Raw genomic sequence first — 25,318 nt, forward strand, 5'->3', positions numbered from 1 at the left:
ATCTTTCAACGGCCGTGACAGGATAAGGTTGTAACCTAACAACATGTGTAAAAAGTCAAGGGGTCTCAATTCTTTCCGACGGCACTGTAAGTCCTGGATGGCAGGAAGCTTGGCCCCAGTGATGTACTGGCTCGTATGCACTACCCTCTGTAGCACCTTATGGTTGGATGCCTGAGCAGTTGCCATACCAGGCGGTGATGCAACCGGTCAGGATGCTCTCGATGGTGCAGCTGTAGAACTTTGGGCTCTGGGGACCCATGAAAAATATTTTCAGTCTCCAGAGGGGAAACGGCATTGTGCCCTCTTCATGACTTTCTTGGTGTGTTGTACCATGGTAGTTTGTTTGTGATGTGGACACCAAAGAACTTGAACTCTCGATCTGTTCCACTACAACCCTGTCGATGAAAATGGGGACCTGTTTGGCCCTCCTTTTCCTGCAGTTCACAATCAGCTCCTTTGTCTTTCTCACAATGAGGGAGAGGTTGTCTTGGCACCACACTGCCAGGTCTCTGAACTCCTCCCTATAGGCTGTCTCATCATTGTCGGTGATCAGGCCTATCACTGTTGTGTCGTCAGCAAACTTAATGATGGTGTTGGAGTTGTGCTTGGTCATGCAGTTGTGTGTGACCACGGAGTACAGGAGGAGACTTTGCACGCACCCCTGAGGGGCCCCAGTGTTGAGGATCAGCGTGGCATATGTGTTGTTGCCTACCCTTACCACCTGTGGGCGGTCCGTCAGGAAATCCAGGATCCAGTTGCAGAGAGAGGTGTTTAGTCCCAGGGTTCTTAGCTTAGTGATGAGCCTTGTGGGCAGTGTGGTGTTGAACGTTGAGCTGTAGCCGATTATAATTCTCACATAGGTGTTCCTTTTGTCCAGGTGGGATGGGGACAGTGTGAAGTGGACGTGTTGTGGTCACCCACTCATGGGGGGGCGAATCGGACAGCTAGTGAGTAGGTGGTTACTCTCGCCACAATAGAGGCACAGGTTTTCACGTGGCCCAGTTGCATGGTGTTCAGGGCTATTGGTCTGTGATGGATGAGAGAAGGGAGTGGAAGACTCGCAGGCAATTGGCGACTGTATTGGGCTGCGGTCCACCAGTAGGTTGCCAATGGATATGGACATCCGGATGTATTGGTTTAGGTCCGTTAATCAGATTATTGAATTTTTTTCGGGAGTTTTGCCGTGTTCCGTTCTCTGACTTTGTTGACGTTGGAGAGATCCGTGCCACTTGGCAAGTGCCCATGCTAAATCAAGAGGGAAATTTGCCGTTCCAGATCCAAACAACGACTGTTCTGGACAAAGGACACCTTGTCCAACATTCTGGCGGAAGATTACCAAAAGTAAGAAACATTTTATGATGCTATTTCTAATATCTGTCGCGCATGTGAACTGGTCGTCGGCGCCCAAGTGTTTCTGGCTATTGTGGCTACGCTAATATAACGCTATATTGTGTTTTTTCGCTGTAAAACACTTGACAAATCGGAAATATTGTCTGGAATCACAAGATGCCTGTCTTTCAATTGCTGTACACTATGTATTTTTCAGAAATGTTTTATGATGAGTATTTTGTTATTTGGCGTTGGTGTCTGTAATTTTTCTGTCTGATTTCGGTGCAATTTCTGACTGTAGCTGCAATGTAAACTATGATTTATACCTGAAATATGCACATTTTTTGAAAAAAAACATATGCTATACAATGCTATAAATATGTTATCAGACTGTCATCTGATGAAGTTGTTTCTTGGTTAGTGGCTATTTATATCTTTATTTGGCCGAATTTGTGATAGCTACTGATGGAGTCCAAAACTGATGGAGTAATAAAAGTGGAGTCTTTTGCTAACGTGGTTAGCTAATAGATTTACATATTTTGTCTTCCCTGTAAAACATTTTAAAAATCGGACATGTTGGCTGGATTCACGAGATGTGTACCTTTCATATGCTGTATTGGACTTGTTAATGTGTGAAAGTTAAATATTTAAAAAATATATATTTTGATTTTCTCGCCCTGAACTTGAAGTGGCTGTTGTCATAAATGTACCGACGTCGGGCTTGCACGCCAAACAGGTTAACTTTCCCAGAAGTCACAATGTCTTTCGTGGTTGTAGGTGGTTAGAATGGATCTTTCAGAGTACCATTTGGAAATGTTCTCATGAATAGAGGCTTCGGCGGTTGTCGGTATTCTCGTTCTAGGTTTATGTAATTTCTAGCTGCAGACTAGTAATTCGTGTTGTCTAGAATTTGCTCCTTCTGTAGTGATCGTTCGTCTCTGACTTCTTATTCGAGACGTCCGGCTTACCGTGGGTCTCTTTGGCAAGTTGTATTTTAAACCACTTTACACACCAGCGTCACCCGGCATGTTTTGGTCTTAGAAATTCAACCATTAGCAACCTTAGCTTACACCGTGGTTTGCGTGGTCTGGTGTGAATTGCATCATGGGGGCTCTTATACATGGGTAGAAAAGGGGCCGTCTCAACATATTTGTGCCCACCTGGGCGTGGCCATTGATTTGGTTAATTTTGTATGAAAACCCATACACTAATTTGAAGGTCAATATCACATTACATCTTTCACAAATAGTTTCATGTTTAATCACATACGTTTCACAATATTTACCTGTAAACCTGACAGCTGGGAAATTTTGACTTTAAGAGAAACAGTTATGTGTGTTCCCTGTCCTTCATGAGATCACCAAATGAAACACACTCATCATAACTGTCCCTTAAGTGTCCACGGACCCTTACCACATTCTCAAAAATAGAAATATTGTTTAGTTCTTCCATTTTGGGGATTAGGAGTTTTGCACAAAATCAGTTATTTGTTTTGGTAGACTCTCTCAATACTGCATGGCAGTTTCTACTAGGTATTTATGACCTGTCGTAAAGTCATAAAACTGTGGCGAGAGAGAGGGGGGGGACTAAGATCCTCCCCCCAGGGCACGTCATGACACTATAATGGTCCAAACAGTCTAAGACAGTTGTGAAGAGGGCACGAGAAAGCCTATTCCCCCTCAGGAGACTCAAAAGATTTGGCATGGGTCCTCAGATCCTCAAAAGGTTATTCAGCTGCACCATTGAGAGCATCCTGACTGTTTGCATCACTGCCTGGTACGGCAACTGCTCGGTCTCCGACCGCAAGGCACTACAGGGGGTAATGCGTACGGCCCAGTACATCACTGGGGCCAAGCTTCCTGCCATCCAGGACCTCTATACCAGGCTGTCAGAGGAAGGCCCTAAAAATTGTCAAACACTCCAGCCACCCTCGTCATAGACTGTTCTCTCTGCTACCGCATGGCAAGCGGTAGGGCAAAGTCTAGGTCCAAAATACTTCTTAACAGCTTCTACCCCCAAGCCATAAGACTCCTGAACAGCTAATCAAAGGGCTACCCAGACCCCTCTTCTACGCTGATGCTACTCTCTGTTTATTATCTATGCATAGTTACTTTAAGAACAAGTGTATCTTTAATTCTATGTAAAACATGTATCTTTCATCAACGTTTATGATGAGTATTTCTCTTATTTGACGTGGCTCTCTGCAAATTCTCTGGATATTGGAGGCATTTCTGAACATTGCGCCAATGTAAACCGAGATTTGGGATATAAATATGCACATTATTGAACAAAACATAAATGTATTGTGTAACATGATGTCCCATGAGTGTCATCTGATGAAGATCATGAAAGGTTAGTGATTCATTTTATCTCTATTTCTGGTTTTGTGACTCCTATCTTTGGCTGGGAAAATGGCTGTGTTTTTCTGTGGCTATGTACTGAGCTAACATAATCTTTTGGTGTGCTTTCCCCGTAAATCCTTTTTTAATTCAAACATGTTGGCTGGATTCACAACATGTGTAGCTATAATTTGGAGTCTTTCATGTGTGATTTCATGAAAGATTGATTATTATAGTAATATATTTGAATTTGGTGCGCTACATTTTTTCTGGCTTTTGGCCAAGTGGGACGCTACCGTCCCACATATCCCAGGGAAGTTAAGGGTTTGTAAGTAAGCATTGTACTCTCAGGCCTGCACCTATTGTATTCGGTGCATATGAGAAATACAATTTGATTTGATTTTGGAGTGATGCTAGCAATTTCTCTGCTGTTTTCTCCAACCACACAGTGCCTAGCTACACTGTCAGTATTCCTCAATATGCTCACCGTACCAAATGCTGATGCTGCTGGATTGGAGTAAATGCTAACAGGTTAAACATAATAAATAAGGCATTTTTAACCCGGCCTCTTAATGGACTAAGAACAGGGGTTTCTCCAGCTTGCCCACGCAGCCTCTGAAGATTGCCCTCCACATAACCCTGTCTTAATTAGCCTAGCCATTAGCACGCTTCGCTCAACCAACAGACCATTTACAACCATCAAACGCAGCGAATAAAGCCTGCAGATGAGCAAAGTGGAGGAGGTTATTCATTATGTTTGATTAGTCAATGAAGCAAAAATCTCAAGGCAACTTTGTGGCCCACATGCAAAACAGAACAGAGCAGGGGGGAAAGGATCATTGAATAGCAACCTTGACTCAGGTGTTAGACAGAACATAGTAAATATAAATCCGGTACAATCCAATTAGTATAATGTGTTACGTTTTGTGTGGTACATATTCATTTGTGGTTGTCATCATCCATTTTGTATGACATGTTTTGAATTTCAATTCGTACAATATGTTATGAATTTTCTAAATATATGACGTTCTGAAATCCAATTTGCTGTGGCTAATGTAAGCTACACAGCTTTCAGAAAGTATTTAGACCCCTTTACTTTTTCAACATTTTGTTGTGTTACAGCTTGAATTTAAAATATATTAATTTGAAATTTTGTGTCACTGATCTACACACAATACCTCATAATGTCAAAGTGGAATATTGTTGTAGAACATTTTTTTAATTAATAAAATGTTTTAAGATTAATCGTTTTGATTCAATAAGAATTCAACCCTTTTGTTATGCCAAGCCTAAATACACTGCTCAAAAAAATAAAGGGAACACTTAAACAACACAATGTAACTCCAAGTCAATCACACTTCTGTGAAATCAAACTGTCCACTTAGGAAGCAACACTGATTGACAATAAATTGCACATGCTGTTGTGCAAATGGAATAGACAAAAGGTGGAAATTATAGGCAATTAGCAAGACACCCCCAAAAAAGGAGTGATTCTGCAGGCGGTGACCACAGACAACTTCTCAGTTCCTATGCTTCCTGGCTGATGTTTTGGTCACTTTTGAATGCTGGCGGTGCTCTCACTCTAGTGGTAGCATGAGACGGAGTCTACAACCCACACAAGTGGCTCAGGTAGTGCAGTTCAACCAGGATGGCACATCAATGCGAGCTGTGGCAAGAAGGTTTGCTGTGTCTGTCAGCGTAGTGTCCAGAGCATGGAGGCGCTACCAGGAGACAGGCCAGTACATCAGGAGACGTGGAGGAGGCCGTAGGAGGGCAACAACCCAGCAGCAGGACCGCTACCTCCGCCTTTGTGCCAGGAAGTGCACTGCCAGAGCCCTGCAAAATGACCTCCAGGCCACAAATGTGCATGTGTCTGCTCAAACGGTCAGAAACAGACTCCATGAGGGTGGTATGAGGGCCCGACGTCCACAGGTGGGGGTTGTGCTTACAGCCCAGCACCGTGCAGGACGTTTGGCATTTGCCAGAGAACACCAAGATTGGCAAATTCGCCACTGGCGCCCTGTGCTCTTCACAGATGAAAGCAGGTTCACACTGAGCACATGAGCACATGTGACAGACGTGACAGAGTCTGGAGACGCCGTGGAGAACGTTCTGCTGCCTGCAACATCCTCCAGCATGACCGGTTTGGCGGTGGGTCAGTCATGGTGTGGGGTGGCATTTCTTTGTGGGGCCGCACAGCCCTCCATGTGCTCGCCAGAGGTAGCCTGACTGCCATTAGGTACCGAGATGAGATCCTCAGACCCCTTGTGAGACCATATGCTGACACATGCACATTTGTGGCCTGCTGGAGGTCATTTTGCAGGGCTCTGGCAGTGCACCTCCTTGCACAAAGGCGGAGGTAGCGGTCCTGCTGCTGGGTTGTTGCCCTCCTACGGCCTCCTCCACGTCTCCTGATGTACTGGCCTGTACATTTAGGAGTAAGAAAGTGCTTAACAAATTGCATAACAAGTTGCATTGACTCATTCTGTGTTAAATAATAGTGGTTAACATTTTCTGAATGACTTCCCCATCTCTGTACCCCACACATACAGTTTATTGTCAAGTCCCTTAATCAAGTAGTTTACTTTAGTTTTTGCATCAAGTAACCTTCTGTCTTATGTAACCACTGTCTTATGTAACCATAACAAACGTAACATGTTATATTAATTTGAGTGTCTTCGATTTACATTTACTTCTAGTCTATGAGACCCGGTTGTGAATAAACCTGCTGAAAGCAGAGGTATGGTGGAAGGAAGCAGAACCACTAGCTACATGTGAGGAATAATGTTCCTGGATAATGAGTTTACTTGTTTTCCCTTCGCTTTGTCTTTTCATAGTTTTTGTAGTGTTGCTCATTTCATTTGCAGCATGATTATGAAGTGTAATCGACCTGATGATTATATTAATGATGCAAAATAATCTAAAGTAGAAGTAGTTGGAGGATCTTTGATAGGAAAAATGTATTCATGCTGTAATATGCATTCTGATCTCAAATACAAAATGAAATAGAGTAATTATCCTCATATAAACCCACAGGTTTACACTATTCACTCCTGAAACACTTACTGAATAGTTTTGGTATATTTCTTTGGCACTATTAAGTTTCAGAAATTCTTATTATACCTGTAGCAAATCACCATTGACGGACATTACCGTTCAAAAGTTTGGTGTCACTTCAAAATGTCCTTGTTTTTGAAAGAAAAGACAATTTTTTGTCCATTTAAAATAACATGAAATTGATCAGAAATACAGTGTAGACATTGTTAATGTTGTAAATGACTATTGTAGCAAGAAACGGCAGATTTTTATTGGAATATCTACATAGGCGTACAGACGCCCATTATCAGCAACCATCAGTCCGTGTTCCAATGGCACGTTACGTTAGCTAATCCCAGTTTATCATTTTAAAAGGCTAAATGATCATTAGAAAATCATTTTTCAAGTATGTTAGCACAGCTGAAAACTGTTGTGCTGATTACGGAAGCAATACAGTTGGCCTTTAGACTAGTTGAGTTTCTGGAGCATCAGCATGTAACGGCTGTTGAAGGAGGAGGACCAAGGTGCAGCGTGGTGAGCGTACATTTTCTTTTATTAAAGAATGACGCCGACAAAAAACAAGAAACCATATAAAAAACAAACTGTGAAGCTCAAAGGCTATGTGCCCTAAACAAAAGTCAACTTCCCACAAAACACAGGTGGAAAAAAGAGCTACCTAAGTATGGTTCCCAATCAGTGACAACGATAGACAGCTGTCCCTGATTGAGAACCATACCCGGCCAAAACATAGAACTAGAAAATCATAGAAACACAAAACATAGAATGCCCACCCCAACTCACGCCCTGACCAAACCAAAATAGAGACATAAAAAGGATCTCTAAGGTCAGGGCGTGACACAGCATTTGTGGGTTCGATAACAGGCTCAATCAAATAAAATATCTGCCTTTTCCAGTTATAATGGTCATTTACAACATTAACCATGTCTACACTGTGACTTTCTGATCAATTTGATGTTATTTTAATGGACCAAAAATTTGCTTTTCATTCATAAACAAGGACATTTCGAGGTAACCCCAAACTTTTGAACGGTTGTGTACATTAAATCTAATGTGGTAAATATGTGAGGGAGAAGCGACAGAGATGAGAGCCGCAGCAGAATTAGGCTCCACTTGAGAGAAGATGCAGTGGCATTGGCCTCACTCAAGGACATAGCCTGGGTGTCCGTCATTTGCATGTCCTACTTTGCTCTACTTTGTGCTGTGTGTCATGACTCCATGGCAATGACCATAGTAAATCAAAAGAGATATTAGCAGATGGCTGAGGAGGTGGTGAATACGGCTCAGAGAGAAAAAAAGAAGCAATTTCACAATCCCTCCATTACAGAAGAGAAAAAGGGCGCTAATGCAGGAGGCGGGGAACAGAGAGGTTCAGATAAACCCAGCAGAACAAGAAAAGAAAATAAGAATAAAAAATATAACTACAACAAGGTACTAAGTAATGGAATCCATTATCCACGCTGCATTGGGTTACATGCCAGTGTTGAGTAATTGAGAGAGAACTTGCTTTCAGGGTTATCCTGTGGGGGGGTGGGCGGGTGGCTGGGGGTGCCGATAGGGGCATCTGGAGCCGGCCCTGGCCCTCACAGAGCTGAAGCATTGACAGTGATGAAGTGTTTCCATGAAGCAGCATATGGAATTAGATTCATCCTAATTACTGGCCAAGAGGATTCAGTGGCTATTTCTAGAGTAGGGGTAGGAAACCAGATTCAGCCACGGGACGATTTTTGTCTGAGTGGATGGTCAAGCGGGCGGAACATAATTATAACCATTTGTATATTGCAAAATGACCACAACTATGCCCAAAAAGAGATGGTATTTGAAAATAACAATCCCTTAATATCTTGATTACATTGAAACAAAATTGCATGTATCTTGTTCTATTCCATTACTTAGATCATTACTCAACATACAGTGCATTCAGAAAGTATTCAGACCCTTTCCCTTTTTTGACATGTTGTTACGTTACAGCCTTATTGTAACGTCTGCGTCCAACTCACACTCCCTAACACTTAGATCCCCGAAACGCAGCCCACTTTGCAGCTCACTCTCCAGATCCCAATTATCGGAATTCTAATCACTTGTTTACACACCTGCATGTCATCATCCCACACTATTTAGTTCAGTTCCTTGCACCCCATCACTGTGAGGAATTGTTTGTTTTGAGACACACTATTCGGAGCTCTGCTTTTTCCCGTCCTTCTCTCCTCCTATGTATGATAGTTCTTGCCTGCCTCACTCACAACACCTTTTGCCTATTCCCTGCCTGTACTGTTGCCATTTTTGGACCTACCGTGTATGACCTTCTGCCTGCCCCTGGACCCAGCTACCTGCCTCCTCCTATGGTCCCTTTCATTAAACACCTGCTCCGCTTTGCGCTTGAAACCAGCTCTCTGTCTCCCTCGTGTTCATTACAGAATACCTCAACCAAAAAAGACGGATGGATTTAGCGGAGCTGCAACTACATCTAGCCCGACAGGAGGAACGGATGAATGAACTCTGCTACCTCCTTCGCCAGTCCATTCCTGCTTCACCAGTTTCAGGTGCCACAGCCTCCTCTCGTTCACCCTCCCCTATATCCATGCCTAATAAATATGACGACTCCCCAGGGAAATGTCAAGGATTTATCATGCAGTGTAACCTGTACATAGACCATCACCCCGCTGACTTCAACTCTGACAAAGACAGGGTGGACTTCGTCATCACCCTACTCACAAGAAAAACTCTGGATTGGGTCACAGCCCTGTGGGCTGCTCAAAGTTCCTATCTGTCCTCTGAATCATGTCTCCACGCCCTCTTTAAGGAGGTGTTCGACCATTCAGTTTAAGGTCGTCATGCCGGGGACCTGTTATGAGCTGTGACAGGGCCGTCGCTCCACCACTGAGTATCTCCTTGAGTTCCGTACCATGGCTGCCGGCAGTGGATGGAGTGAACCAGCTCTCGTTACAGTTTACCGGAGGGGTCTCAATCGGGAGTTACTGACCAAACTGGCCTGCAGAGAAGATTTAAACTTGTTATGGCTTGGAGGCAGTATTTCGACATCTGGATGAGAAGTGTGCCCAAAGTAAACTGCCTGTTACTCAGGCCCAGAAGCTAGGATATGCATATAATAGATTTGGATAGGAAACACTCTAAAGGTTCAAAAACTGTTAAAATAATGTCTGTGAGTATAACAGAACTGATAAGGAAGGCGAAAACCTGAGGAAAATCCATCCAGGAAGTGAGATATTTTTGATGTGTGTAGTTTTCAATTGAATGCCTATACAGTATGTAATGGGTTAGGACCCAGATTGCAGTTCCTATGGCTTCCACTAGATGTCAACAGTCTTTAGACATTGTTTCAAGCTTGTTTTCTGAAAAATGAGTGGACTGTAGAAGTGGACTGTAGAATGAAGCAGAGCTGGTTTGCGCGCCTGACCGATTGCGCACCCTTCCTTGTTTTTTCCTTTCTATTGAATACGCTATTGTCCGGTTGAAATATTATCGATTATTTAGACAATATACAACCTGAGGATTAATTATAAATGTCGTTTGACATGTTTCGACGAACTTTACCGGTACTATTAGGATGTATTCGTCTGCATGTTGTGACCGCCATTGAGCCAGTGGATTACTGAACAAAACGCGCCAACAAACTGAGTTATTGGGAAATATAGAGGGACTTTATTGAACAAAACAAACATTTATTGTGTAACAGGGACTCTTGAGACTGCAACCAGATGAAGATCATGAAAGGTAAGTAATTCATTTTATCGCTATTTCAGACTTTAGTGACTCTTCTACTTGGCTTGAAAATATTTGTATGCTTTTGTAAGCGGGGCGATGTCCTCAGATAATCGCATGGTATGCTTTCGCCGTAAAGCCTTTTTGAAATCTGACACAGCGGCTGAATCAACAAGAAGTTAATCTTTAAGCCGATGTATAACACTTGTATCTTTTTTGAATGTTTATTATAAGTATTTCTGTATTTTGAATTTGGATCCATAATTTTCACCGGATATTGTCGAGGTGCGTCGCTAGCGGAACGCCTGCGCTAGAGAGGTTAATGCAACCGCCGTGTTAGATTTAAAAAAATAACTTTACCATGACAAAAAGCTTGCGTTATTGCGAGACAGCGCCCGCCAAAACGGTGGAGAATAGAAATAACATTTTTCACAGAAATACGAAATAACATCATAAATTGTTCTTACATTTGCTGAGCTTCCATCAGAATATTGTACAAGGAGTCCTTGGTCCAGAATAAATCGTTGTTTGGTTTTAGAATGTCCTTTTCTCCTGTCGAATTAGCAACTTAATGATATTTAGATGCTAGTATTTACTTGTGACGCTATGCTAGGCTATGCTAGTCAGCTTTTTTACTGATGGGGGTGCTCCTGGATCCGGGATTGTGATGAAGTAGAAGTTAATCTAAAGTTTTTGTGGTGCTCATCAGCGTTGACCTGTGATGAAACGCCTTTGGAACTGGAGAGGGAATGCAGCCCAGTAACATCTGCTGAGACTCTTTGTTTCCCAACGCTCTCTTAAATTAGATTGTGCCGCTGCCAAATCCTTTTATTTATTTGTGTTTTAGCGTAGCATTAGCTTGGGGTGGAATGGATAACACTGAAAGGAGATCACTTGTTCAGCATGGGGCTCTTAATGAGTTCTAACAAGACTACATCCTCTGTATCAATTTCAATTACTCCATGTTTTGTCTTTTTTCTTTGAATAAAGGAGGAAATTTATGTCCAGGAGATGAGTCCGTCTGCTTTGGCAGGTGCTGGGACAGATGGCTACTTCTCTTTATCCCCGAGTTAAATCCTCCTTGGACGGGCGCTGGATGTGAATGTGATGGCAGAGGGAGCTGGGAGTGTGTGTGTGTGTGTGTGTGTGTGTGTGTGTGTGTGTGTGTGTGTGTGTGTGTGTGTGTGTGTGTGTGTGTGTGTGTGTGTGTGTGTGTGTGTGCGCGCGTCTGTTAGTCCCCATTATAGCACAGTCCTGTTTATATCCCATGTAATGGAGGACAGATGCAGGCTCAGATGTCCCATCCCACTCCTAATGCCAGAAACAATAACACTGTTTAGAAAAGGCAATTTGGTTTGTGTAATTTCATTTGGACTGCCAACGGAAGGTCCATCCTGTTGCAGTGTTACAATTGTGTTATTTTTGGGGGGGACTTGATGTAATTACACATCTGAGTGCTACAGTCACATCCCTCTATGGTTGCATTCCAATATCTCTCCTTTCTCCCAAAGTTTGCACTTGTTCACTTCCCTTCATTGATTTGAAAGGAAATTACTGGTATATGGAAACCCTCTAGCCCATTCCAACACCAATCTAATGCTTTTAAATGTGTTGAGAGTAATGAATGAGTCCACACTTTAGGAAGAAGGAGAGATTACTGGGATCCACCCCTTGAGTGAGGCCTACACCCAGAGTGAGGCCTACACACAGAGTGAGGCTTACACAAGTAGTTACGTTCCAACAAAGGACATTTTTTTGTATCTACCTTTGGAAATTAACTTCAATTAAATTTGAGCAAAAACAGCTTTCAATAGCAGTCCAAAGTCAGAGAAGTCATGGACAGAGCATGCATTGACAGTCTCCACTTTTTACATTAGGCTCGCAAATCACCTAGTAACAGTATTGGACAGATCTGCTTAATGTGTGAAAATTAAATATTTCTAAAAAATATATTTTGAATTTCGCGCCCTGCACTTGAAGTGGCTGTTGTCATATTGTGGCCTGCCTCGGGCTTGCAGCCAGAAGAAGTTAAAAACAACCCGAAGATTGATTATAAAAAACATTTGACATGTTTCTACGACCATTACGGATACTTTTTGGAATTTTCGTCGAACGGAACGAGGCTTTGGTTTTCTGAACATAACACGCAACCCAAATGGTGTTTTTTTGTTATAAAATAATTATTATTCGAACAAAAAGAACATTTGTTGTGTAACTGGGAGTCTCGTGAGTGCAAACATCCGAAGATTATCAAAGGTAAGCGATTAATTTAATTGCTTTTCCGACTTTCGTGACCAAGCTAACCAAGCTAATATAAGGCTAACTGTTCTAGCATTGATTGATAAATTCACAAAAGCTTTGATTGCTTTCGCTGTAAAGCATATTTTCAAAATCTGACACGATAGGTGGATTAACAACAAGCTAAGCTGTGTTTTGGTATATTTCACTTGTGATTGCATGATTATAAATATTTTTAGTAATATTATTGAATCTGATACGTTTGGGGATTTTATTCTGCCTTTCAGCACCGGAACGAGGCTGTAGTTCTCTGAACATAACGCGCAACTCAAATGGCGTTTTTTTGTTATGAAAGTAATATTTATCGAACACATTTTTTTTTATTGTGTAACTGGGAGTCTCGTGAGTGCAAACATCCGAAGATTATCAAAGGTCAGCGATTAATTTTATTGCTTTTCTGACTTTCGTGACCATGCTAATTTGGGGCTAGCTGTTCTTGATTTATACACTCACAAAAGTTTGGATTTCTTTCTCTGTAAAGCATATTTTCAAGATCTGACACGATTGGTGGATTAACAACAAGCTATACTGTGTTTTGGTATATTTTACTTGTGATTGCATGATTATAAATATTTTTAGTAATATTTTGCGCCCTGCAATTCAGTGGTTGTTTAGGAAAATGATCCCGTAAAAGGGATCCGTAGCGCAGAGAAGTTAACAAACTATAGTTTTGGCAAGTCGGTTAGGACATCTACTTTGTGCATGACACAAGTCTTTTTTGCAACAATTGTGTACAGACAGATTATTTTACTTACAATTCACTGTATCACAATTCCAGTGGGTCAGAAGATTACATACACTAAGTTGACTGTGCCTTTAAACAGCTTGTAAAATTCCAGAAAACGATATCATGGCTTTAGGAGCTTGTGATATGCTAAATGACATAATTTGAGTCAATTGGAGGTGCACTTGTGGATGTATTTCAAAAGCTACCTTCAAAACGCAGTGCCTCTCTGCTTGACATCATGGGAAAATCAAAAGAAATCAGCCAAGACCTCATAAAAACTGTAGACCTCCACAAGTCTGGTTAATCATTGGGAGCAATTTCCAAACACCTGAAGGTACCACATTCATCTGTACAAACAATAGTACACAAGTATAAACACCATTGGACCACGCAGCCCTCATACCCCTCAGGAAGGAGACGCATCTGTCTCCTAGAGAGTAATGTACTTTGGTGCGAAAAGTGCAAATCAATCACAGAACAACAGCAATGGACCTTGTGAAGATGCTGGAGGAAACAGGTACAAAAGTATCTATATCCACAGTAAAACGAGTCCTATATCGACATAACCTGAAAGGCCGCTCAGCAAGAAAGAAGCCACTGCTCCAAAATGGCCATAAAAAAAGCCAGACTACGGTTTGCAAATGCACATGGGGACAAAGATCGTACTTTTTGGAGAAATGTCCTCTGGTATGATGAAACAAAAAAAGACCTGTTTGGCCATAATGACCATCGTTATGTTTGTAGGAAAAAGGGGGACGCTTGCAAGCCGAAGAACACCATCCCAACCATGAAGCACGGGGGTGGCAGCATCATGTTGTGGAGGTGCTTTGCTGCAGGAGTGACTGGTGCACTTCACAAAATAGATGGCATCATGAGAAAGGAAAATCATTTGGATATATTGAAGCAAAATTCTCAAGACATCAGTCAGGAAGTTAAATCTTGGTCGCAAATGGGTCTTCCAAATTGACAATGACCCCAAGCATACTTCCAAAGTTTTGGCCAAATGGCTTAAGGACAGCAAAGTCAAGGTATTGGAGTGGCCATCACAAAGCCCTGACCTCAATCCCATAGAAGATTTGTGGGCAGAACTGAAAAAGCATGTGCGAGCAAGGAGGCCTACAAATCTGACTCAGTTACACAAGCTCTGTCAGGAGGAATGAGCCAAAATTCACCCAACTTATTGTGGGAAGCTTGTGGAAGGCTACCTGAAACGTTTGACAATTTAAAGGCAATGCTACCAAATACCAATTGAGTGTATGCAAACCACTGACCCACTGGGAATGTGCTGAAAGAAATAAAAGCTGAAATAAATCATTCTCTCTACTATTATTCTGACATTTCACATTCTTAAAATAAAGTGGTGATCCTAACTGACCAAAGACAGGGAATTTTTACTAGGATTAAATGTCAGGAATTGTGAAAAACTGAGTTTAAATGTATTTGGCTAAGGTGTATGTAAACTTCTGACTTCAACTGTATCTATATATTGAAATGTCGGATGTTGATTTCGGGAGGCTACCATCACGCAAAAGGGGACAGACCACTTTTCCTATTATCTTAAATTAATCACGACCCAGCATAGGACATATACAGTAACAACAGTTGGGCTGCTATTTAAATGATTGCTTGACTGTCAAATCCATGTATTGGTGTGTGGCCAGCAACTTTTATAGAGAGTCCGCCCAGAATTTTTCGTGCCATTTAGTGATGGGTCATTCATGAACGAACGGCTCTTTTTGAACAGATCTTTTTGGTGAACTTGGGGAGCGCGTGCATTCTTGTCTACGCTCAATTTTATCAGTGTGTTAAAAATAATACTTTTGGGGTTTTACAATGTAGGTTCTAGGTGTTACTAAAAATCATGGTTCCGGGTCATTTTTGTATCATTTTGAATGAATAGCCGTTTGGGAACCAAATGAGCCTGCTCTTTTAAGTGAAGAAAGCCAAATGAGCCAACTCCCTAAAAATACTCGGAATCACTACCACTTGCAGGACATCACAGCCCACTGAAAAGGCACCTGTCTTGGAAATGACCACAGGTAATTATAGGGCATTGTGGGAAGGGGGAAAGACAATAACATTCAAAACTGATTGGCAGTGGAAGAAAATTATGATATTGAAGTGCATTGCTTGGCTTATTAACCTCTTGATGCTAGGGGTCAGATGATTTTTTATTTTATTTTAAATAACATTCCCAAGGTAAACGGACTATTTCTCAGGTCCAGATCGTATAATATGCATATCATTTACGGATTAGGATAGAAAACACTCCAAAGTTTCCAAAACTGTCAAAATATTGTCTGTCAGTTTAACAAAACTGATTCTGCAGGCAAAAACCTGGGGAAATCTAACTCGGAAGTGATTTTTTTTAAATCTGTGTTTCCTTGCCCGTCTTTCTTCCATTTAAAGGGGTATCAACCAGATTCCTTTTCCAATGGCTTCCTCAGGCTGTGACCAGGCTTTAGATATAGTTTCAGGCTTTTATTTTGAAAAATTAGCGAGATTTTTCAAAAGTAGTCAGGTGTCCTTTGTCGTGGTAATTTCCTGTATTACTCAATAAAGAGAGAGAGAGAGTCAGAGTTATATTCAGAGTTATATTATAAAGTACATCTTTAATATATATATAAGCTTCACCAAAGCCCTTTTTTTGACTCTCAGATCAATTGAGTGTCTATAAATGAATTCTCTGAGAGTCCTTACAAAACAATTCTTAGTTTCATTTATAGCCAAGATACACCCCTCTCAACTTACAAATAATCCTTTACCCGAAAGAGTACCCGAAAGATCCTATCGCTAGACAGCATCAGCTATAAATCATCGTTCAGTTTGGTCTCCCAAGACAAGGTTTCAATCTCATGCTTGGTACTTCACTGTCTACCAAAAACATTACATCATCCAATGGCATATATCAATTGTCAATCCTAGTTACTCCCAAACCTGGACAAACTCACTGAAGACAGTGAGCCTCTTAGGTCATATACCAGATCAAGATAAGGGCAACCTCAGAGGGGACATACAATGGTTCCAAACACAGCCATACTCCTTCCCCCAATGAGAAAAGTAGGGAGTGACTGGCGTACAGACATTGTATGAGATAACTAACTGGTTCTCCATTAATAACGCCATCCCGTCACATGGTTTAGGAATAGTTACAGACACATTCCCATAAGAAAACAACGTTCCATTCTGTCCTCCTCCCCTTCTGATATTCTACATAGCACCACATGGTTTAACATATACATTGATATATGAAGATAAGCCTGACCTCTCCCCTCTCTGGCCCCAAGTTACTAAGCCCTATCACAGAAAGGGAAAAATGCACTGCCAATCCTATAGTCCAAAGGGCCCCATTCTAATGACAAGTATCTCACAAGCATATGATGAAAATAACATCTTATCTATGTTACCTAGCTAAATCTGATTCTGCCACGACGGATCCATTTCCATGGAACTCATTTCATGCTGGGAGTACAGTAGCTAGATTACGTTTTATGGAGTTTTAGACCAACACAATTCCAGTCAAAATAGAAGATTGTAAGAAGTACTGTAGCCTACCATTACTATATCCTACCCAACTCTACTTGTTGCCACTATCATGCATCCCATTGGTTTTCAAACGTTTTGACTCGCAACCCCAAAAAAGGAGTGGTATAAAACTTGCGACTCAGGCGCATGCAGGTGTGCACACGTGAACATGCGCGCACAATCACTGTGTGAGAGCTTGGGACTAAATCTGCAAAAAGAGGATTCTGAGATAATTGGCTTTACATTTTCGAACCCTCATTCTTTTGAACTTAACAACATGAATTGGGGTATTAACCTATATAGTGTAGGTAGAGAACGTTTAACAGAACAAGGCTCTGTCAATAACTACATTTGGACAAAAATGCATATAGAACCTTATAGTCCCAAGCTCTCGAAAATGTAGCCTGTCATTTAATTCTAGCATGACCTCTCACAAAATGATTATGCTGCTCTGTCATTCGTTACATACAATAATCTGAGACTGCAATCATTGAAGTCGTTTGTGGTGATGAGGGGCTTTGTACAAAACAAAGTAATCAGCGATTGGATCGTCTCTAACCAATCAGTTTTCGGTATCTTAACCAATCAGACGGCGCCGAATGTGTTCGCATTTGGTGAAGGGTAACCTAACGTAGCAGGCGTAAAACAAAAATGCCTGAATTTAGATCCCCTACAGTACATACTGTGTCGCCACAGAGTTTCTAAACCCAGAGGGGCATCATCGCGAGACTTTCGGGAACGCGTGCAAAACAGACCAAGACATCAGGCCGGGTTTTGGGGTTTGAGAAGTCAATGAGAGACGTAAACAGTTATTCTTTAGATGTTAATTTTCTTGAAATCTAAAGGCACAACCTACAGTCAAGACAACGTTTTAAGTAGTTGAACATGTTATTATCTCCGACCTCATGAAAGTGACAAACAGACACGTTTTTATTTTTGTCAAAAAACAACTTTATATTGAAGGAGTGGCTTTGATTTGAAGGCCTGCACATGCACAGCTCAGCCCGAGACAACCGTTAGACCCGATGATGTCTTTTTGCACCTGAGCTTAGCTAGCCAACATCTCCATGACATCGCCTAGAAGTGTGATCGGGGATTTATATTGAGTAGCCGGATAAAAGGTGCCCATTTCAAACGGCCTCGTACTCAATTCTTGCTTGTACAATATGCATATTATTATTACTATTGGATAGAAAACACTCTCTAGTTTCTAAAGCCGTTTGAATTATATCTGTGAGTAAAACAGAACTAATTTTGCAGCAAACTTCCTGACAGGAAGTGGAAAATCGATGCTCTCTTCTAGGGGCTGCCTATAAATGTCCTTGATATATATCAGTATACATGCACTTCATACGTCTTCCACTAGATGTCGACAGGCAGTGAGAGAAGAAATGGAGTGTATAACTTGATCTGGGGTCGAATAAATGCTCTTTGTATGACGTGTCCCCAGTTTCCTGTTTTCTGGAGAGCGCGTGAAGGGACCTGGTTTTGCCTTCTGTACAGCTGTCATTATAGACGACTAATATCTCCGGCTTTGATTTTATTTGATACATGTGACAATATCATCGTAAAGTATGTTTTTTCAATATAGTTTTATTAGATTATTTAAATTTTTCGTGACATTAGGCGTGTTGCTTTGTCTGTGTATGTTCAGGAAGGAGAGCTTGGCGCCACTTTGCTAGCTTTCCGTGCTAATTGACTGGAGAAGAGGACATTCTAAATCCAAACAACGATTGTTCTGGACAAAGGACCCCTTGTACAACATTCTGATGGAAGATCGTCAAAAGTAGGACCCATTTTATCATGTTGTTTCATTTATCTGTCGAACATGTTGTACTAGTAGTTTGCGGCCAGGTTTTGGGCACGCTCTCGCCATAAGGTAAACTGCATATCGTAATCAAGTTATTTTTAGGATTCTAACACGCCGATTGCATTAAGAACTAGTGTATCTATCATTTCCTATACAACATGTATTTTTTTGTTATGTTTATGAATAGTTATTTGGTCAGAATATGTGTGTCAGAAAAATATCCGGACGTTGTGGGAAAAAGATGCTACGTTAGCACAATGTATAACCACTGATTTCAGCTCTAAATATGCCCATTTTCGAACAGAACATAAGTGTATGTGTCACGATCGTGTGGGAGTGAGACGGACCAAAACGCAGCATGTGGAAAATAAGCCATCTTCCTTTTATTATAGAAGAAGGCAAAACGAAACAAAACACTTACAAACTAACAAAACAATAAACGACCGTGAAGCTAATAAACGTAGTGCACACACACAGGCTACAAACGTTCAGACATAGACAATTCCCCACAACAAACTAAAGCCTATGGCTACCTTAAATATGGCTCCCAATATGAGACAACAGAAACCAGCTGTCTCTAATTGGGAACCCATTCAGGCAACCATAGACTTTCCTAGATAACTACACACAACATAGACACAGCTAGACAACTATACTAAACATAAACCCAACTACTCTAAATAAACCCCCTAAACCTTACAATCACCCTGGACACTACAAAACCCACATAAATACCCATGTCACACCCTGACCTAACTAAAATAATAAAGAAAACAAAGAATACTAAGGCCAGGGCGTGACAGTATGTATAACCTGTATGTATAAAAGTAGCTACGATAGCAACATGTATAACCACTGATTTCAGCTCTAAATATGCACATTTTCGAACAAAACATAAGTGTATGTATAACCTGATGTTATAGGACTGTCATCTGATGAAACTTATCAAGGTTAGTCAAAAAGTATATATCTTTTGCTGGTTTGTTACGATCGCTAACTTTTGCTGCTGGGGAATGGCTTATGTTTCTGGCTATTGTGGTAAGCTAATATAATGCTATATTGTGTTTCGCTGTAAAACACTTAAGAAATCGGAAATATTTGCTGGAATCACAAGATGCCTGTCTTTCATTTGCTGTACACCATGTATTTTTCAGAAATGTTTTATGATGAGTATTTAGGTATTTGACGTTGGTGTCTGTAATTACTCTGGCTGCTTCGGTGCCATTTCTGACGGTAGCTGTGATGGTAGCTGCAATGTAAAACTGATTTATAGCTCAAATATGCACATTTTTCAAACAAAACATAGATTTATTGAATAACATGTTATAAGACTGTCATCTGAAGTTGTTTCTTGGTTAGTTTGTTTGGTTCTTGGTTAGTTAGGTTGGTTTTGTGCATGCTACCTGTGCTGTGAAAAATGTCTGTCCTTTTTTGTATTTGGTGGTGAGCTAACATAAATATACGTGGTGTTTTCGCTGTAAAACATTTTCAAAATCGGAAATGTTGGCTGGATTCACAAGATGTTTATCTTTCAAATGCTGTATTGGACTTGTTAATGTGTGAAAGTTAAATATTTCTAAAAAATATATTTTGAATTTCACGCCCTGCACTTGAGCTGGCTGTTGTCATAAGTGTACCGACCTCGGGCTTGCAGCCAGAAGAAGTTAGCACCCAATATCAACTAGGGATATATTATGTCACTTCTCTGGAGGTAAGATCGGATGGAAAGCATGTTCTGTCTGCACCACACCATCACTTTGGAGAGCAGCCTGCCTGCAGAGTGCTTGTTGCCAGCCGGGTAGCCCTGTTCTTCCTCACAAACATTGTAATAAATTCCCCAGAATATGTTACTTCTTCATCCCATAATATTGAAGGCAGTGTAATGTTACAGCTGCTTATCTTTAGACATATAGCCAGTAGCCACCCAAACTAAGCCTATCTGAAATATGAAACTAATCAATCAAATCGCCAGGTAGCAAAGATGAGTCAGTAGTAGATTTCTAAACTGTATTTTATATGGATGATACAATTATAAATATATATATTTTAATTTAACCTTTATTTAACTAGGCAATGATAAATTTAGGCCTACTTTGTTTTTGCCAGGTGAAACTGAAAGAAATAAAACAAGTTATTTCTGCTTATTAATCCGGATATGCACACCGCCTTTCATTGGTCAACAATCACGAAATGCAACTTTTTGGTTCTGAAGCATAGAATAAAACATTTTGGGGGAAATTATACCACGACCAAAGAGTGCCCTTTGGAGACTGGAAGGGCAAAGGGGCATATAATAACACACCTACAGGGCATTAGATTGTATCCCAGGCATAACAGCAGGGTGAATACATTGATCCCCCAACCCCAAGTAAAGTGTCCATCTGTTCACAGTCTAAGGATAAATCACCTTTTTCAATGGTGATGGAGCAGTGTGCTGGCTCCTCTGTTCTCTCAGCCTTAATGGAAAACCAAGAAAAGGGGTTTAAGCACACCTCTTATTACCGCCTCAGTGTGACATTTCCCTGAGTGGGACTGAAAGGCTGTGGATATATCAGCGTAATTTGCCTGGGTAGACTGCCTGAGGTAAAAACAGACCAGAGGACATTTTTACTGGTAACTTCATTAAATTAGAAAAATACCCTCTTTCATACCCAGACGTCAGATGTCTGCTGATCTACTATAAGTCCTGTGAATGCACCGTTACCATAGATAAACTTGAACAAAACTCAGTTTGTACTAGTACAACTCAGTCCCTAAAGAGTTGAGCAATTGAGAGCAGCCCTCACAGCATCTTTCAAAGGAATCTCTCCCCAGACAGTTTACTACAGGGACACATACAGTATAAATGACTAATTTAATTGCCACGGCAATGATTTGACAACAAAAGGCAATGTGGCGAGTGGCGGACGCCTGTCATCTTGTGTTACTGTAACCCGTCTGAGGAGAGGTCCTAGCCAGAGCCATTGCACAGCCCAAACATGGCCCACTGTCAAGTCCAATGAACAGGCTGTCACAAACACAACAGAGAGGACTCAGCACAAAGAGAGGTTGGAGTTTTGGCAGGGACCGTACACACACGGCAGACTCTGATGGCTTTTGACAAAGCTGGCATCTCGTAAAGGGAATGCGACATGGGGCAATTTGTGTTGGTGTCTCTGCTTAGGCTGCTATTCTGTAGTTGTACCAATGTAGCTGTGATGTTCCGACACATTATAATGGACTTGGCATTCCTGGTTGGATGCTTTCCGGAATATTTGTTGCTGTTAGTGTTTTTTATCAGCACTCCCCAACAACTCTCTGTAGGTATGTTATTCAACTGTCAGTAATGCAATATTATTTCCCTAAAGGCTCCCTGCACACCATTGAAATGGTGTGGGAATGATAAACCATAATGTACAGTGCCTTCAGAAAGTGTTCAAACCACTTGACTTTTTCCACGTTTTGTTATGTTAGAGCCTGAATTTCAAATTGATTAAATTTAGATTTTCTGTTACTGGCCTACACACAATACCCCATAATTTCAAAGTGGAATTGTGTCTTTTGCAAATATTACAAATTAATTAAAAATTAAAAGCTGAAATGTCTTGAGTCAATAAGTTTTCAACCCCTTTGTTATGGCAAGCCTAAATAAGTTCAGGAGTGAAACTGCATAACAAGTCACATAATACGTTGCATGGACTCACTCTGTTTGCAATAATAGTGTTTAACGGGATTTTATGAATAATAATGTGCAAATATTGTACAATCTAGGTATGCAACACTTTTACAGACTTACCCGGAAAGACTCATGGCTGTAATCGCTGCCAAAGGTGATTCTAACATGTTTTGACCCAGGGGTGTGAATACTTATGTAAATTCAATATTTCTGTATTTCATTTTCAATAAATTTGCCAATATTTCTAAAAACAAGTTTTCACTTTGTCATTATGAGGTATTGTGTCTAGAGGGGTGAGAAAAACATATGTTTTAATCAATTTTGAATTCAGGCTGTAACGTAGCAAAAAGTGGAATAAGTCAAGGGGTATGAATACTTTCTGAAGGCATTGTACATATTCATAGACTATTAAAAACAAATAAACAGTTATATTAGACAGTGTTTTGGCCTGAAACATTTTATGAGTTCATTACGATTATGATTGAAACAGTAAGCAATTAGTCGTGTGTAAAGTACACAATCATTTACATTATTGTTGAATTTAGACACAGATTGTGTGTGTGTGTGTGTGAAATTGTGCAAGACTTCCCCCATTCGTCTGAGATGGAGGGAGGTGCTGCCTAGTAGCAGAAGCTATGTGACGGGCTAAGCCTGAGCCCACTTGTTTTTAACTTATTTTTTGTAGTTCCAATGGTTAAGCCTTGCCCCAAGGTGCCTGTCAAATACATCAAAACAGAATACAGATTTAAAGAATGATGATAACAATGAAAAGGAAGAAGGAAATGCGCAGCGTAGTAATCTCGTACACTGATGAATACCAAAAGGAAAATAGTGTGTCTGCCGACCAAGGTAGTTGGAATATTGGAATTATCCTGGATTAGAACGATAACCAGAGCACAGAGCCTGTATTCTAATAGTGTTAACATACTGTTTTAGCCAGCGGCCAGACACTTACTTGGGTGATACTTTATTATTTCTGTTGTGCTCTTCATATAGTATACAGGTATACAGTTGCAGGAGATACAAAGGAGACACTGTCTCTGTCTTTTAGGGTGGGGAGCCAGGGACTTTATTTAACCTTCACTCTGGATGTAAGCCATACTGTTGGGGCTGAGATCAAAATACAAAATGATGAACAACTCTCCTATCTTCATCCCCCTGTTTATTAGTCATATACAGAGCATGTACTGTATGGTGAACACTGAACAGTAAACCAGATCCTATGGCTCAATGAGGACTTAGAAGTGTACACACTGCCACCAACAGGTCGTTAGATGTAACACCTCAGTGACACAGTCCCCAGACTTTTTCTCGCTATTCAAATGTCAAAAACGGCTTACTAAAGAGCCAATTGAAGTGGCTGTCATTATTCTCTACCCCCTCTAATTCAGGAGTGGACCCCTCCATTCTGTCTGCTATGAAAATGAATCTTTCATCTTCTCATTTTACCTGGCCCCTCAGGAGTGGGACACAAAGGAGATAGCTAAAGGCAAAATTAATAATAGATGTGAGAGGACAATCAGACATAATTAAAGATAGAGATGAGATTAGAAAGGTAGAGATGTCAAAGAGAGGGACAATGAGGATGATCAGCGGTGCCTCTGAGGGACCTGTACTAATATCTGCCTGGTCCCAATCACTGTCTGATGAGAGAGGGGAGATAGAGAGAGAGGTAGAGACAGGGGGGTAGGGGGGGAAGAGAGGGGGGCAAAAGAGATCTAAGGACACTGGTTGCTGGAGCTACACTGCACGTTGCACTGAGCAACTGATATGTGGGATCTCTAAATATAGTCTATTGTTCTGAACACACCTTTGACCTGATTTATTTTTGTTTCATGCCATGTCCAGGTTGTATGGTCATGTGTGGAAACCAATGGAAACATGGTATGGTAAATTATCCACATTGCTGTAGTTGTTTGAGGGAGCCGATGGAAAACTACATAATCTGTTTTCAACCAGAACAGAGAGAATCAAAGGGAAAGAGAGTAGAGTAGAGTAGAGTAGAGGATGCGAGATCTGATACTTATAGCTCAGGGACACACAGCTACAGTACATCACAGCAGAGCCCCACTTACACAATCCATTTGAGTTCCCATCTTAGTTCCGAGTTGATTATGACAGTGCATGCAGTAGGCCTAACTAAGATTGGTCGGCCACAGCTCACTGGCAAAATACTCTCAGTGGCTTTAATGTGCCGCTAAACGTCTACACAGCAAAACATGCAAATATTCAACAACAGCTTCGTAATAAACACTTATTGGTACTTATCCAATGCATAGCATGGTTACTTAGAGTTTTATAAAGGTTTATCGTCATATAAAATTATCCGTTTGAGAGTGATTTTTTCAACAACAAACAAATGTCCCCCAAAAGAGAAAAGAAGAAAGTTATGTCATGGCTTTGGTTACATCTTGCATAAACACAGCTCTCTGCCTTGTAATTAGGCAACCTTAGGGCAGGGAGCGATCAGGGCATTGGTATGGATGGTGAGGACGAGGCTGCCCACTAATTATAGCCTCACCGGGGCAGAGTTCCAAAGCTCCAGGAAACACAGGCCTAGAGGTAGATGCTGAGAAGTATCTGAAGGAGACAGCAACTAAACAAATACACAAACACGCATAAATACACACAGACAAAAGGGAACACAACCACTACACACAAACACAAACCATGCTGCAGAAACACTGGACCTGAATAGAAACATAGAGACATTCTTCACATAACAAAAAACATAAAATACATAGAGAGTATGAAAACTGACACAAGGAACAGAACAGAATCCACACAAAAACGAGCAGTCACACCGTGTGAGTGACACATGCATAGCAAACAAGAAAATCAAATCAAACTATATTTGC

Source organism: Salvelinus fontinalis, chromosome 21, assembly GCF_029448725.1.
Source record: "Salvelinus fontinalis isolate EN_2023a chromosome 21, ASM2944872v1, whole genome shotgun sequence".
Taxonomy (NCBI): Eukaryota; Metazoa; Chordata; class Actinopteri; order Salmoniformes; family Salmonidae; genus Salvelinus; species Salvelinus fontinalis.